The 13863-nt window shown below is 44.7% G+C and overlaps 1 protein-coding gene across 2 annotated transcripts in view; it reads left to right on the top strand.

Annotated features, from left to right (window-relative positions):
- abca2 (ATP-binding cassette, sub-family A (ABC1), member 2) overlaps positions 1-13863 on the top strand; it is a 551670-nt gene that overhangs the window by 337541 nt on the left and 200266 nt on the right. The gene's annotated exons all lie outside the window — the stretch shown is intronic.

The following is a 13863-nucleotide window of genomic DNA, read 5'->3' as shown; positions in this document are numbered from 1 at the left end:
CTGTCCAAGGTTTGGATCGAGTCTGTATTAGGACTAGCTTCTGCTGGTTCCCCCTCCCTCTCTCTCAAATAATCCTCTTTCACTTACTGATGTGTTAATTTTAAATGATGCTCAATAAAAAAGTTCAACTTTGGACCAGTGCTGCCTACGTCTATTCTAAGAAATGAACGGACCCTACATTAGCACAACGCCAACTCAACATGGAAGTCTTCTCCAAACTGAGAGCTCAGCACCATGTTGTCATTTACTGATACAAATAGCTCATAGAATTACCCGACATTGATTAGCACAGGGAATAAAAACACAACTCTTAAACTTGTGTTCATTAACCTCTGGTGCCAAAAGAGTGCCAGACCAATGATTACTCTGAAATAATTGAACCAATGACCAAGTTTGCTTGAACATTACAAGCATTCTGTGTGTGAAATAAAAGAGGAAAGTTGAATGTTTTAAAGATTGCTGGGATGGAGATCACAATCGGGTCTTTGCTGGATCTGTCTCCTGCAAATTACATCATCGGTTTATGCGCACATGCAGATGCGTATTGGCGGCCATCTTGTGTTGGCAGGAGACACAGAGTGGACATCCCCCCACCAATGGTGTGTTTTATGGTGGCGGAGGTGGCCCGTCATTGGCCAGTGGCGGGATCTTTCAGCCCCGCTGCTGTCAACAGATTTTCCTGTTATTCGCACCCTCCGCCGCCAGGAAACCAGCGGCGGGGCTGGCTATTGGCGGGACTGGAAGATCCTGCCAACTGTAACAGCCAGAAAATTTAGACCACAATGTTTAAAGTATATATACCCAATTCCCTCTGAAAGTTTTGATTGAATCTGCTTCCATATCCCTTTCAGGCAGTACATTCCAGTTCGTAACAACTGACTACATGTAAATATATTTCCCCTCTACTACTACTGCCAATTATCTGAAATCTGGCTTCTAACTCTGCTGCCAGTGGGAGCAATCCAGCTACTCTAATCCCTCCACTGAACTGTTTGTGTGGTGGGGTTTGAGACTGAGAGATTGATGTGAGCTGAGTAAGTTGCGGTAATCTGGATAGCGAGTGGCGTGTACAAAATTCCAACCCATTCTCTTTTGTTCAACCTATAGCAGATTTAGAATGGAGATTGTGTTTTAGATTTACCCTGTGATTATTCCAAATCCAGCGTAACTACAGAATTTTGAGGTTTTTAAAAAATCTTCTTTGCAAAGCAATCACACCGGTGTTGATCTGGTTTCCTGTTGTCACCGAACAAGTTTCTCTCCAGCTGAGTAGATGTCCCGAACCCTGACACCGGGTAGACAACACTGCCTTCTGGACTCTGACTCCTTGCTGCAGAGAACGGTGTCAATCCCCTCACAATAATGTACCCTGCTGCCACTACTTATGAATGGACCTACCTTTTATTAAGTTGAGCTTTCTCTACACCCTAGCTATGACAGTAACACTACATTCTGCACCCTCTCCTTTCCTTCTCTATGAACGGTGTGCTTTGGCTTTAGAGCGCACAAGAAACAATACTTTTCACTGTATACCAAAACATATGACAATAATAAATCAAATACATTCCTTTTATTCCCCCCACTTGAATGGCTTCCTTCGAAAGCCCAAAGTGTTGTGAATCTGTGGAATTCCCTGCCCAGTGAAGCAGTTGAGGCTACTTCGTTGAATGTTTTTAAGGCAAAGATAGATGGATTTTTGAACTGTAAAGGAATTAAGGGTTATGGTGAGCAGGCGGGTAAGTGGAGCTGAGCCCACGAAAAGATCAGCCATGATCTTATTGGCTCGAGGGGCCAAATGGCCTACTCCTGCTCCTAGCTCTTACATTCTTATGTTCACAGTGCCATGGTCAATCAGCCCATCCACTCTGCATTCCCCACTCTCACCCAAACAAGCTGAGACAACCTGCTGGATAATTGTACAGGCTGAGATTCTTGCCCTCTGGGTCCCCTTTACTGCCTCACTCGCAGTCCCTGACCAACGACCAAATTGGAATACGCTATCCTAAGGGGGTGTGACTGCCTCCTGGTACAAGCTGTCCAGGTAACTCTCCCAATGTGTAGCAGTGTCTGCAGCTCAGCCTCCATCTCAATGTCGAAGCTTCTTGAGTCACAAACATTTACTGTGATGGGGTTTTCCCTGGATCACACTGGCATCCAGGAGCTCCCTCATGCTGTACTCATGACATAGTCCTGTCCTGCCATCCTTAATGTGTCTTAATTAACTACTTAATTACTTTATTCAATTAATTATTTTCATTTTCACAAATTTTATTTTATTAACCTTGCCTCCCAGTTTGTATAGTATTTTAAACTTTAAAATACTATATAGATGCTCACCAGCTCACTTCATAGAATACCTACAGTGCAGAAGGAAGCCATTTGGCCCATCAGCACTGCACCAACAACAATCCCACCCAGGCCCTATCCCTTTAGCCCCTCGTATTTACCCTAACTAGTCCCCCTGACACTAAAGGTCAATTTAATGTGGCCAATCAACCTAACCTGCATATCTTTGGACTGTGGGCAGCACGGTGGCACAGTGGTTAGCACTGCTGCTTCATAGTGCCAGGATCCCGGGTTCAATTCCTGGCTTGGGTCTCTGTCTGTGCAGAGTCTGCACGTTCTCCTCGTGCCTGTTTGGGGTTTCCTCCGGGTGCTCCTGTTTCCTCCCACAGTCCAAAGATGTGTGGGTTAGGTTGACCGGCCATGCTAAATTGCCCATTAGTGTCAGGGGAATTAGTGTGTAAAATACTTGGGGTTATGGGGATAGGGCCTGGATGGGATTATTGTCACTGCAGGCTCAATGGGCTGAATGGCCTCGCCCTCCACTGTAGGGATTCTATGAATGTACATTAATCACGTGTTCAAGGCAGATTGCCGATGGGTTAGGCCAGAGAGAATTTGTAGAGCACCCGGAGGAAACCCACGTAGACACGAAGAGAATGTGCAAACTCCACACAGACAGTCACCCAAGGCCGGAATCAAACCTGAATCCCTGGCGCTGTGAGGCAGCAGTGCTAACCACTGTGCCACTTCCCCAGCAGTAGAGTAAGAACTATTTCCTACGGGGCAAAAGAGTTAAAAAAGGCAAAAGCTTCTTCTCTTCACCTAACTCCCTCACTCACCCGACTCCCAGCACTCTTGTTCAAAGTTACCTTCCAGGCTGGTAAGTGCTGCTGACTGCCTGTCTCAGGGACCCCCTCTTGCCTGGTCCTCTAGGTGCTATTGACTGCCCGTCTCAGGGTCCCCCTCTCACTAGTTCTCTAGGTGCTGCCTGTCTCAGGGTCCCCCTCTTGCCTGGTCCTCTAGGAAAGAGTGCACTTCAGGAACAAAAGTACCTAATGTAGGTTGATACTCCAGTACCGCACTGTCAGAGGTACAGTCATTTGGACGAACCCTAAAACTTCTCAGATGCACAGAAAAGAGGCCCACGGCACTATTCCAAATAAGAACAGGGGAGTTCTACTTGGGGTCCCAGTCACGATTTATCCCTCAGCAACATTATTATCCTGTTGTTGTTATGGCAGCATGCTCTTCAGTTAAATTAACTCTGACAAAGGGTCATTCAGACTTGAAACGTTGGCTCGATTCTCTCTCCACATATGCTGTCAGACCTGCTAAGATTCTCAAGTATTCTCTGTTTTTATTTAAAATAGTTGCTGTGTTTCCTACAGTTAAACAATGACTGATCTTCCAAATTGTCTGTAAAGTGCTTAGGGACATTCCGAGCTCACGGAACGTGCTATACAAATGAAGACTTACTTTTTCTTTAAGTTGGGCAATTGAACTTTCACACTTAAGCGATGCATCTACCGAATAGCCTTTGTGTTCGTGTGCTAAACTACTTGCAGATCATAAATGCTCATTAGGTGGATTGGCCATGCTAAATTGCCCCTTAGTGTCCCCAGATGTGTAGGTTAGGGGGATTAGCCATGGGAAATGTGTGGGCTTACGGGGATAGGGCAGGGAAGAGAGCCTGGCTCAGAGACGCTGTCGGAGAGTCGGTGCACACTTGATGGGCCCGAATGGCTTCTTCTGCACTGTTGGGATTCTGTGAAACCCACCTGAATTCATCAGCATCCTGGCCAAACTGGATAACTTCAGATTTTTTTTGATTTAGTGCCTGACTCTGCATGGTCATAGGAACATAGAAATTAGGAGCAGAATTAGGCAAATTCAGCCCTTCGAGCCTGCTCCACCATTCAATCAGATCATGGCTGATCTCTCCCTGGTCTCAAATCAATCTGCCACTTGTTCCCTATATCCCTCTTTCCCTTTTTTTAAAATTAGAAATCTATCTATCTCCCTCTTGAAACCATTCAACGATTCAGACTCCGCTGCGCTCTGGGGCAGCGAGTTCCACAAATTCACCTCTGTCTGCGGGAAGTAGTTCCTCCTCTTCCTCAGTCTTAAGTCTACCACCTCGCAACCTATACCTGTGACCTCTTGTTCTGGATTTCCCCATAAGAGGAAACATTTGGTCTACATTTACTTTATCAATTCCTTTTAAAATTTTATTCACATTGATCAGATCCCGTCTCATCCTTCTAAACTCCAGCGAGTATAAGCCCAAACTGTTTAATCTCTCCTCATACATCAACCCCTGGTGAGCTTCTTTTGAACCGTCTCCAATGCCACCCCATCCTTCCTCAAATAAGGAGAACAAAACTGGGCACAATACTCCAGATGTGGTCTCACCAACACCCTATATAATTGCAACAACACTTCTCCACTTGTATACTCCAGCCCTTATGCAATAAATGGCAACATCCCATTTGCCTTTTTCATTACATGCTGCACCTGCATACTGAATTTCTGCGATTCATGAACATTGACACACAGATCCCTCTGCCTGGACACATTTTGAATCTGCTTTCCATTTAGGTAATAATTTGCCTTTTTATTTTTTCTGCCAAAATGGATAACCTCCCATTTATCCACATTAAACTCCATCTGCCAAATTTTGGCCCATTCTTCTAGCCTTTCGATATCCATCTGTGGAATCTTTATATCCCCTTCACTGCCTACTTTCCCGCCTATTTTAGTGTCATCTGCAAATTTTGCTATGTTACACTCTGTCCCTGCTTGCAGATCATTTATATAGGTTGTAAACAGTTGAGGTCCAAGGACTGAGCCCTGCGGCACCCCGCTAGTTACATTTCACCAGGCAGAGAAGGACCCATTTACCCCAACTCTCTGCTATCTGTCAGTCAGCCAATCCTCAATCCAATCAAGCGCTCTACCCCCAATTCCCTGCGATCTCACCTTCTGAATCAGTCTTTTATGCAGCACCTTGTCAAACGCCTTCTGGAAGTCTAGATATACTATAGGCTCCCCACTATCCACCTTGCTGGTTACATCCTCTCGGAACTCGAGCAAGTTTGTCAAGCATGACTTTCCCTTCATAAAACCGTGCTGACAATGGTGGATTGAGCTTTGTCTTTCCAATGCTCTGTCATCTCCTCCTTAATGATTGATTCCAGCAACATCCTCACCACGGAGGTCAAGCTAACCGGCCTATAGTTTCCTACTTTTTGGCTCTCTCCTTTTCTGAATAGGGGGTCACATTAGCATGTTTCCAATCCACTGGGACCTTATCAGAATCCAAGGAATTTTGAGATATCAAAACCAATGCATCCACTATCTCTGCTGCCACCTCCTTTAATACCCTAGGCTTCAGGCCATCAGGTCCTGGAGACTTATCTTTAATCCCATTGGTTTATTCAACACCCTCTCCCTAGTGATGGTTATTGCACCAAGTTGCTCTGCATTAACTACAGTTATTGGAAGATCTTCATTATTCTCTGCCTCATTATAAACTTGTAGAAGCTTTTGGTATCTATGTTTATGTTTTCTGCTAATTTCCTTTCGTAGTTCATCTTAACTCTTTTGATTCTATTTTTAGTAGCCTTTTGCTGAACCTTAAAGTTCTCCCAATCCTCCAGCTTTTGCAGTTTGATCTGCCCTAGTTTTTGTCTTTATGTCCTCTTTGACTTCCTTGTCTCGCCACGGAGTGTTTTTCTTCCTTTTACAATTCCTCTTCCTGTCAGGAATATACTTTAATTGAGAGGTATTCAATAACTTCGTGAACATCTGCCATTGTTCCTCAACTGTCCTGCCTCAATTATTTGTGCCCAGTTTACTCTTTCCTCAGGCCTGTATAATTACCTCTGCCCAAAGCTAAGCCCCTAATATGGCATTCTGTCTTCTCGCTCAATCTGAATCTGAAATTCTAGCATGCTGTGATCACTCTTTCCAAGAGGGTCTTTAACAACAAGACTATTTATCAACCCTTCTTTGTTACATAATACAAAATCTAAAATAGCCTGCTCCCTGGTTGGCTCCATAACATATTGCTCTAAGAAACAATCCCTCATACACTCTATGAAATCTCCCTCAAAGATACCTTTGCCAATCTGATTAATCCAGTCTTTATGCATGTTAAAATCACCCATGATTACCGATGTGCCCTTCTCACAAGCCCTCATTATTTCTCACTTTTGGAAGTATTGCTAGGGGGCCTGTAAATCACTCCAACAAGATGTTTTTTCCTTTGTTTTTTATTTCTACCCAGATCAATTCAACATGTTGGCCCTCAGTGCCAATGCCTTTTCTTAATACAGCCTTGATGTCACCTTTAACCAATAAAGCAACTCCAATTCCTGTACCATCTTGTCTATCCTGTCAGAATACTGGGTACCCTTGGACATTCAACATCCAGTCCTGGTCCTCCTGTAACCATGTTTCAGTAATCCCCACCACATCATACCCATTTGTCTATTTGTGCCGTCAACTCATTGACCTTATTCCGAATACTGCGTGCATTTAGGTACAGTGTTTTTAAATATGTTCTACTGGTTTGTTTCTTCCTTCCAGGAATTTTTGTGCACTACATCGTGCACACATTTTGACCTCCTTTATTACTCTCTGATGTCGTTAGCCTGGCCCTGCTTGTTCATCTTAATAATCTTTATCTTCTCCTCCGATACTAACCTGATGCTTTGGTTCCCATTAACCATTATACTACTTGTACTTCTAAACACCCCCCCCCAAACTTGTTAGTTTGAAGTCCTTGTGACCACCCTATTTACCCTTTCTACTGGTCCCACTAAAGAGGGAGAGGGACTCATGTTGGGTTGGTCGGCTTGCAATGCTCAACATATCATTCGAGGAGAGGGAAAGCACGGTGGCACAGTGGTTAGCACAGGGACCCGGGTTTGATTCCCGGCTTGGGTGACTGTCTGTGGGGAGTTTGCACGTTCTCCCCATATCTGCGTGGGTTTCCTCCGGGTGCTCCGGTTTCCTCCCACAGTCCAAAGATGTGCGAGTTAAGGGGATTGGCCATGCTAAATTGTCCATTTGTGTCAAAGGGATTAGCAGGGTAAATATATGGGCTTATGGGGATAGGGCTTGGGTGGGATTGTAGTCAGTACAGACTCGAAGCCGAATGGCCTCCTTCTGTACTGTAGGGATTCTATGATTCGTGTTGTGTTGGTCGGTTTGCAATGCTCAACATATCATTCGAGGCGAGAGATTAATGTAAAGTTTATTTTAAGCAGTTGAACAAAATCAGGCAGAAAAAAAAATCCATAAATAAGCAAAGACTGCTGAGTGTAAGTTGCTGATCATAGCTGGTGACAGCTGTGATATTGATTTAAATGTGAGTGGGCAAGACTAACATGCACTGCAGGCAAAGTTGAGTTACAGAAGCCCATTACCACATAAAATAAGAATCAGTATCACATCGGGCACCAGTTGTTCTGTTCATTTTGTAATTATCAACGAGTGATAACATCAAATATCTCTTATTTACACTGTGGAAACATTACGTTATGCTCGAGATAGACTAAACAAGATTAAGGTTCTCTTTTACAAAGCAATTAACCTAAATGTGCAGGAGAACGTGAAATGGATTTAATTTCAGAATTTTTAAGAAATGCTTCATTGGAGGGGCTGGTACAGAGCTATTATTTCACTTTTTAAAAGCTTTGTCTAAATCTAGCCCAGATGAACGAGATGGAAATCTACCTGATTGGCAAATATAATTGTTTGTGATGGACCTTGGTGGAGTGCCACAGGGATCAGTGCTGGGGCCTCACTTACTTACGATTTATATCAGTGACTTGACTGATCGGACGGAATGTATGGTAGCTAAATTTGCTGATGACACAAAGATTTCAAAATCATGGAAACTCTACAGTGCAGAAGGAGGCCTTTCGGCCCATTGAGCCGGCACCGACAACAATCCCACCCAGGCCCTATCCCCATGACCCCACGTATTTACCCCACTAATCCCTCTAACGTACACATTTTGGGACACTAAAGGTCAATTTAGCATGGCCAATCCACCTAACCCGCATATCTTTGGAGTGTGGGAGGAAATCGGAGCACCCGGAGGAAACCCACGCAGACACGGGGAGAACGTGCAAACTCCACACAGTGACCCAAGCCGGGAATCTAGCCCAGGTCCCTGGAGCTGTGAGGCAGCAGTGCTAACTGCTGTGCCGCCATGCTGCCCTTACTCAGAATGTAAGTTGTTAAGAGGACATGAGAGTCTATAATGGAATTTAAAAAGTTTAAGTGAGTGGGAAAAGGTTTTAGCAGATGGAGTATAATGTGGGAAGATGTGATCTTGTCCACTTCGGCAGGAAGATTAGAAAAACGGTATAACATTTGAATAGTGAGAGACTGCAGAACTCTATGGAACTGAGGAATCTGGGTGCCCTGGTCCATGGAACATAAAAGGTTAGAATGCGGGTGCAGCAAGTGATTAGGATGGCAAATGAAATGTTTGTGCTTATTGCAAGTAGAATCAATGGGGTTGAAGTAGAAATGGTCGAGAGCTTCAAGTTTTTAGGTATCCAGATCAAAAACAATCTGCCCTGATACCTCCATACCGACACTATAGTTAGGAAAGCCCACCAACGCCTTTACTTTCTCAGAAGACTAAGGACATTTGGCATGTCCACTACAACTCTCACCAACTTTTACAGATGCGTCAGAGAAAGCACTCTTTCTGGTTGTATCACAGCTTAGTATGGCTCCTGCTCTGTCCAAGATGGCAAGAAACTACAAAGGGATGAAGCCCAGTCCATCACTCAAACCAGCCTCCCATCCATTGACTCTGTCTACACTTCCCGCTGCCTCAGAAAAGCAGCCAATATAATTAAGAACCCCATGCACCCTGGACATTCTCTCTTCCACCTTTTTCCATCGGGAAAAAGACACCAAAGTCTGAGGTCACGGACCAACCGACTCAAGAACAGCTTCTCTCCCTGCTGCCATCAGATTTTTGAATGAACCAGCCTCACATTAAGTTGATCTTTCTCTACACCCTCACTGTGACTGTAACACTACATTCTGCACTCTCTCATTTCCTTCTCTATATCGGTATGCTTTGTCTGTATAGCGTGCACGAAACAATACTTTTCACTGTATACTAATACATGTGACAATAATAAATCAAATCAAATCAATCAAAGAAGTTCCAGGCGACTACCTTGGCTGGCCTACTGCCTCAGGATCCACCAGCACCTATATGCAGTTATGGTGGCCATGACAATGGCTGACCTCTTTTTGATCCTGCATTTCTTGTATTTTTAATTATCAGTATCTTTTCCTGCGTTGATCCTTCTTTTATTCAATGTTCTGAAGATATAATTTGTTGCTTGAGTACAATTGTCCTCCAGGGTCTCACATCTAGTGGCCGGTATACATTTATGATCTTGACAGTTCAGGTCTTAACAGGTTATGCTGCTGAAGGATGTTCATAGTGGAACTCAGTCTTGTCTTCAGCTGGTGCCAACGCACATGCATCATCCCCAAGTGTCACTGGACATTGCTCATGAAGGGAAACCTTGGCCATTCTTTTTTTCCCAACCAAGAAACACCGAGGCTGCAATACCTTATTGCTGCCCCCATCTAATGCCATCTATCACAGTGGTTAGCACTGCTGCCTCACAGCACCAGGGGCCCGGGCTCGATTCCAACCTTGGGTGACTGTGCGGAGTTTGCATGGTCTCCCCATGTCTGCGTGGGTTTCCTCCGGGTGCTCCGGTTTGATCCCACACTCCAAAGATGTGCGGGTTAGGTGGATTGGCCTTGGTAAAGTTGTCCCTTACTGTCAGGGGGATGAGCAGGGTAAATACATGGGGTGACAGGGATAGGGCCTGGGTGGGATTGTTGTCGGTGCAGGCTCGATGGATCGAATGGACTCCTTGTGCACTGTAGGAATTCTATGATTCTAATAGATGTGGAGCAGTCCTAGTCATTCCTGTTTGGTATGACAAAGCTATTTACTGAATAAACTTGCTGACAATCAAGACAGCGACTGAATTATTCCACAGCGAAACCGGTGAATTCCTGACTGATGATGTTCTTGTGTTTCTGCAATGGGACAGCAGCAATTTTTATTCCATCTTATTTTTCAGTTTAAACTCTCGCACTTCAGCAGAAGGTGTCCTTAAATCTCAACGATTTTGTTTTATTCATTCGTGGGACATGGGCGTCGCTGGCTAGTCCAGCATTTATTGCCCATCTCTAGTTGCCCTTGAGAAGGTGGTGGTGAGCTGCCTTCTTGAATCGCTGCAGTCCATGTGCTGTGGGTTGACCCACAAAGCCGTTAGGGAGGGAGTTAGTAGTCTGTGACATAGCTCTCCCAATTTTGGCACTCGCCCCCAGATATTAGTAAGGAGGACTTTGTTGGGTCGACAGGGCTGTTTGATTTGTCGTTGTCTTTTGCAGTGTCTAGGTTGATGCCAGGTGGTCCGTCCGCTTCCATTTCTTTGTTGAGACTTTCTAGCGATTGTTACAACTGAGTGTATATAATTAACACTACTGTCAAAAATAAAATCTCAAATGAAACAATGATAAGGGGACAGGAGGCCGGTTGACCCTTTGAAAGAGAGAAACATCTTTACTATAACACTTTTCACAACCTTACCTGATTCAAAATGCTGTCACTGCACTGTGGCGTCAGCCTGGATTATGCACTCGAGTCTCCAAAGTGAGGCTTGACACCATAATCTTCTATCTCGGAGGCATTGGGTGCCATCCACTATGCTATGGCCACATTGCACAGTGGTTAGCACTGCTGCCTCTCAACACCAGGGAACTGGATTTGATTCCCGGCTTGGGTCACTGTCTGTGTGAAGTTTGCACGTTCTCCCCGTGTCTGCGTTTTCCTCTGGGTGCTCCAGTTTCCTCCCACAGTCCAAGGATGTGTGGGTTAGGTGGATTGGCCATGCTAAATTGCCCCTAGTGTCAGGGGGACTAGTGGGGTAAATACGTGCAGTTATTGGGATAGGGCCTGGGTGGCATTGTTGTCGGTGCAGGTTTGATGGGCCGAATGGCTTCCTTCTGCACTGTAGGGCTTCTATGCTTAGATTCCTCCAGTCTGTCTTGGCTTGTGCCTCTCCATCATAACTGCCTTGTATAATTTGACCCAATGTTGTCACAAAATAAGTTTCTGTTGCATTTAAGCAGATGATTTAGGGAATAGTTATTTGAAGAGAGAAGAGGGAGTCATCCTCAGAGTTTTTAACCATGACCTGGAATTCAGTATGATGTCAGATTGAAACCTGGGGCTGAATCTTTGTTCTGTGTTTGGGGCCCTGATGTCAGATGAATTTCCAGATCTTGACCACAAAGGTCGTGCTATGTTGAATCAGTGCCTGATGTCCAATGCAAGTTTTGAAGAGCAGGTTGCTGGGTTAGAATAAAATAAAATAGAATCCCTACAGTGCAGAAGGAGGCCATTCGGCCCATTGAGTCAGTACTGACCACAATCTCACTCGGGCCCTATTCCCGTAAATCCACTTATTTATCCTGCTAATCCCCCTGACACTAGGGTCAATTTAGCGCGGCCAATCCACCTGACCTGCACATCTTTGGCCTGTGTGAGGAAACTGGAGCATCCGGAGGAAACCCATGCAGACACGGGGAGAATGTGCAAACTCTACACAGACAGTGACCTGAGGTCGGAATTGAACTCGGGTCTCTGGCACTATGAGGCAGCAGTGCTAATCACAGTGTCACCATGCGTTGACAAGTTAACAACAAAGAGTTTGCTCCCAAGATTGGAGGGTCAGTACAGGGCCCCTCAGCAATGACATATTGGCAGCTCCCACTGTCCAAAGTGAGAGCTGCCAGTGTAGGTGGGTGAGCGAGAGATGGAAGTGCCATATGAAGAGGATTTTAAACATTTTTATCATAATAGAAGCCCACAGCAGCCAGGCCCCTTCACTGGATGCTCATTGGCTGTAGGAATGGCTCTGTATGTGGAGTTGGGGGTTCCCTTTTTGGACAGGTTGCTGGTACCCCCTACCTCCCGGACTGCCATCAGGAAACTGTCCCTTTTCCTTGGTTGTGTTTTGGCCTCAATGGGGGTCCACTTGCCGACTGTAAAGTTCTAGTCAGCCTCTGCAGAGTGGCCTGAACTGGCTATTTCATTCACCTAAGAGTCTTATGGTCAGGTAGTTGTTATCCACATGATGTGTAATGTGGATCCCTGCAAGTCGATAAAGACTTTTATCCAATTCTATCCTTCATCACCATGAATGGCCATGGCCATGAGGGTTGTCAGACCATTTGCCATTTGGTGAGCAAGATTTACCAGTTCAATAATGACAAGAGAAAGTGCAAAGAAAAGACAGGCCATTCAGCCCATCAAACTGGCTTTAGCTACTGTTCACGTATGATTGGCACTTCATGGACTTCCATCCTTCAACACCGCTTATCGACTATAGCGACAGTGTCTCCCATCCCTTAGCTTTTCTGGGGAGAGCAGGTGGAGAAATTGAGCTATGTTGCTTGGAACACTCAGACTTGTTTCTCAAAGAACACTGCTCCAGCCCCTGTTTAAATTGATTTGATTTATTATTGTCACATATATTGGGATACAGTGAAAGGTATCATTTCTTGCAAGCTATACAGACAAAACACACTGTTCATAGAGTACATAGGGGAGAAGGAAAGGAGAGGGTGCAGAAAGTGGAGCTACAGTCACAGCAAGGGTGTAGAGAAAAATCAACTTAATATAAGGTAGGTTCATTCAAAAGTCTGACGGCAGCAGGGAAGAAACTGTTCTCGAGTTGGCTGGTACGTGGTCTCAGATTTTTCTATTTTTTTCCCGATGGAAGAAGGTGGAAGAGAGTATGTCCAGGATGCGTGGGGTCCTTGATTCTGCTGGCTGCTTTGCTGAGGCAGGGAGAAGTGTAGACGGAGTCAATGGATGGGAGGCTGGTTTGTGTGATGGACTGGGCTTCCTTCACAACCCTTTGTAGTTACGTGCAGTTTGAAGAGACAATCTGACACAGATCCTTCTTGGGAGTTTGCATCTGTGTTTATGTGTTTCTTTGTAGTTCCCACTGATGCACAGAATAGCAATCGTGAAAAAATTCAATATTTTTTCTGCTTTTTATGCACTAAGGTGTTGGAGGCCCTCGCTCAGTAGCCTGCAAGTGTCCTGAAGGAAACTCAACATAGCTTCTGAAACCTGAACTTAATACCTTCACATAATTTCTGTCAATGCTGACGAGAAAAATAGAAAAAGACTTCCATTTTTGTATCACCTTTCAAGACTTCAGGCATCCTAAAGCACGTTACACCCAATGAAGTTGATTAAAAGCACTGTTTTAATATAGGGGTGCCAGATTCATTAAAATAATCTGGATTTGGCCAGAGATATGTATAGAATATAATCAGAAACTGGAGTAACCTGTTCATGAGTTGCAATCCATGTAACACACCAAAGTTCCCACAACACATGTCCACTGATTTGTATAAGCCTCTTTTCGAATTATACTTATACCATCCAACAAAGGGAACTTCGACATTACAGGCTACTCCCTAAATTTAAATTAG

The sequence above is a fragment of the Mustelus asterias genome, chromosome 13 (genome assembly GCF_964213995.1).
Source record: "Mustelus asterias chromosome 13, sMusAst1.hap1.1, whole genome shotgun sequence".
Classification (NCBI taxonomy): domain Eukaryota; kingdom Metazoa; phylum Chordata; class Chondrichthyes; order Carcharhiniformes; family Triakidae; genus Mustelus; species Mustelus asterias.
The sequence above is the reverse complement of the archived record's forward strand: the minus strand, read 5'-3'. Positions and strand labels throughout refer to the sequence as shown.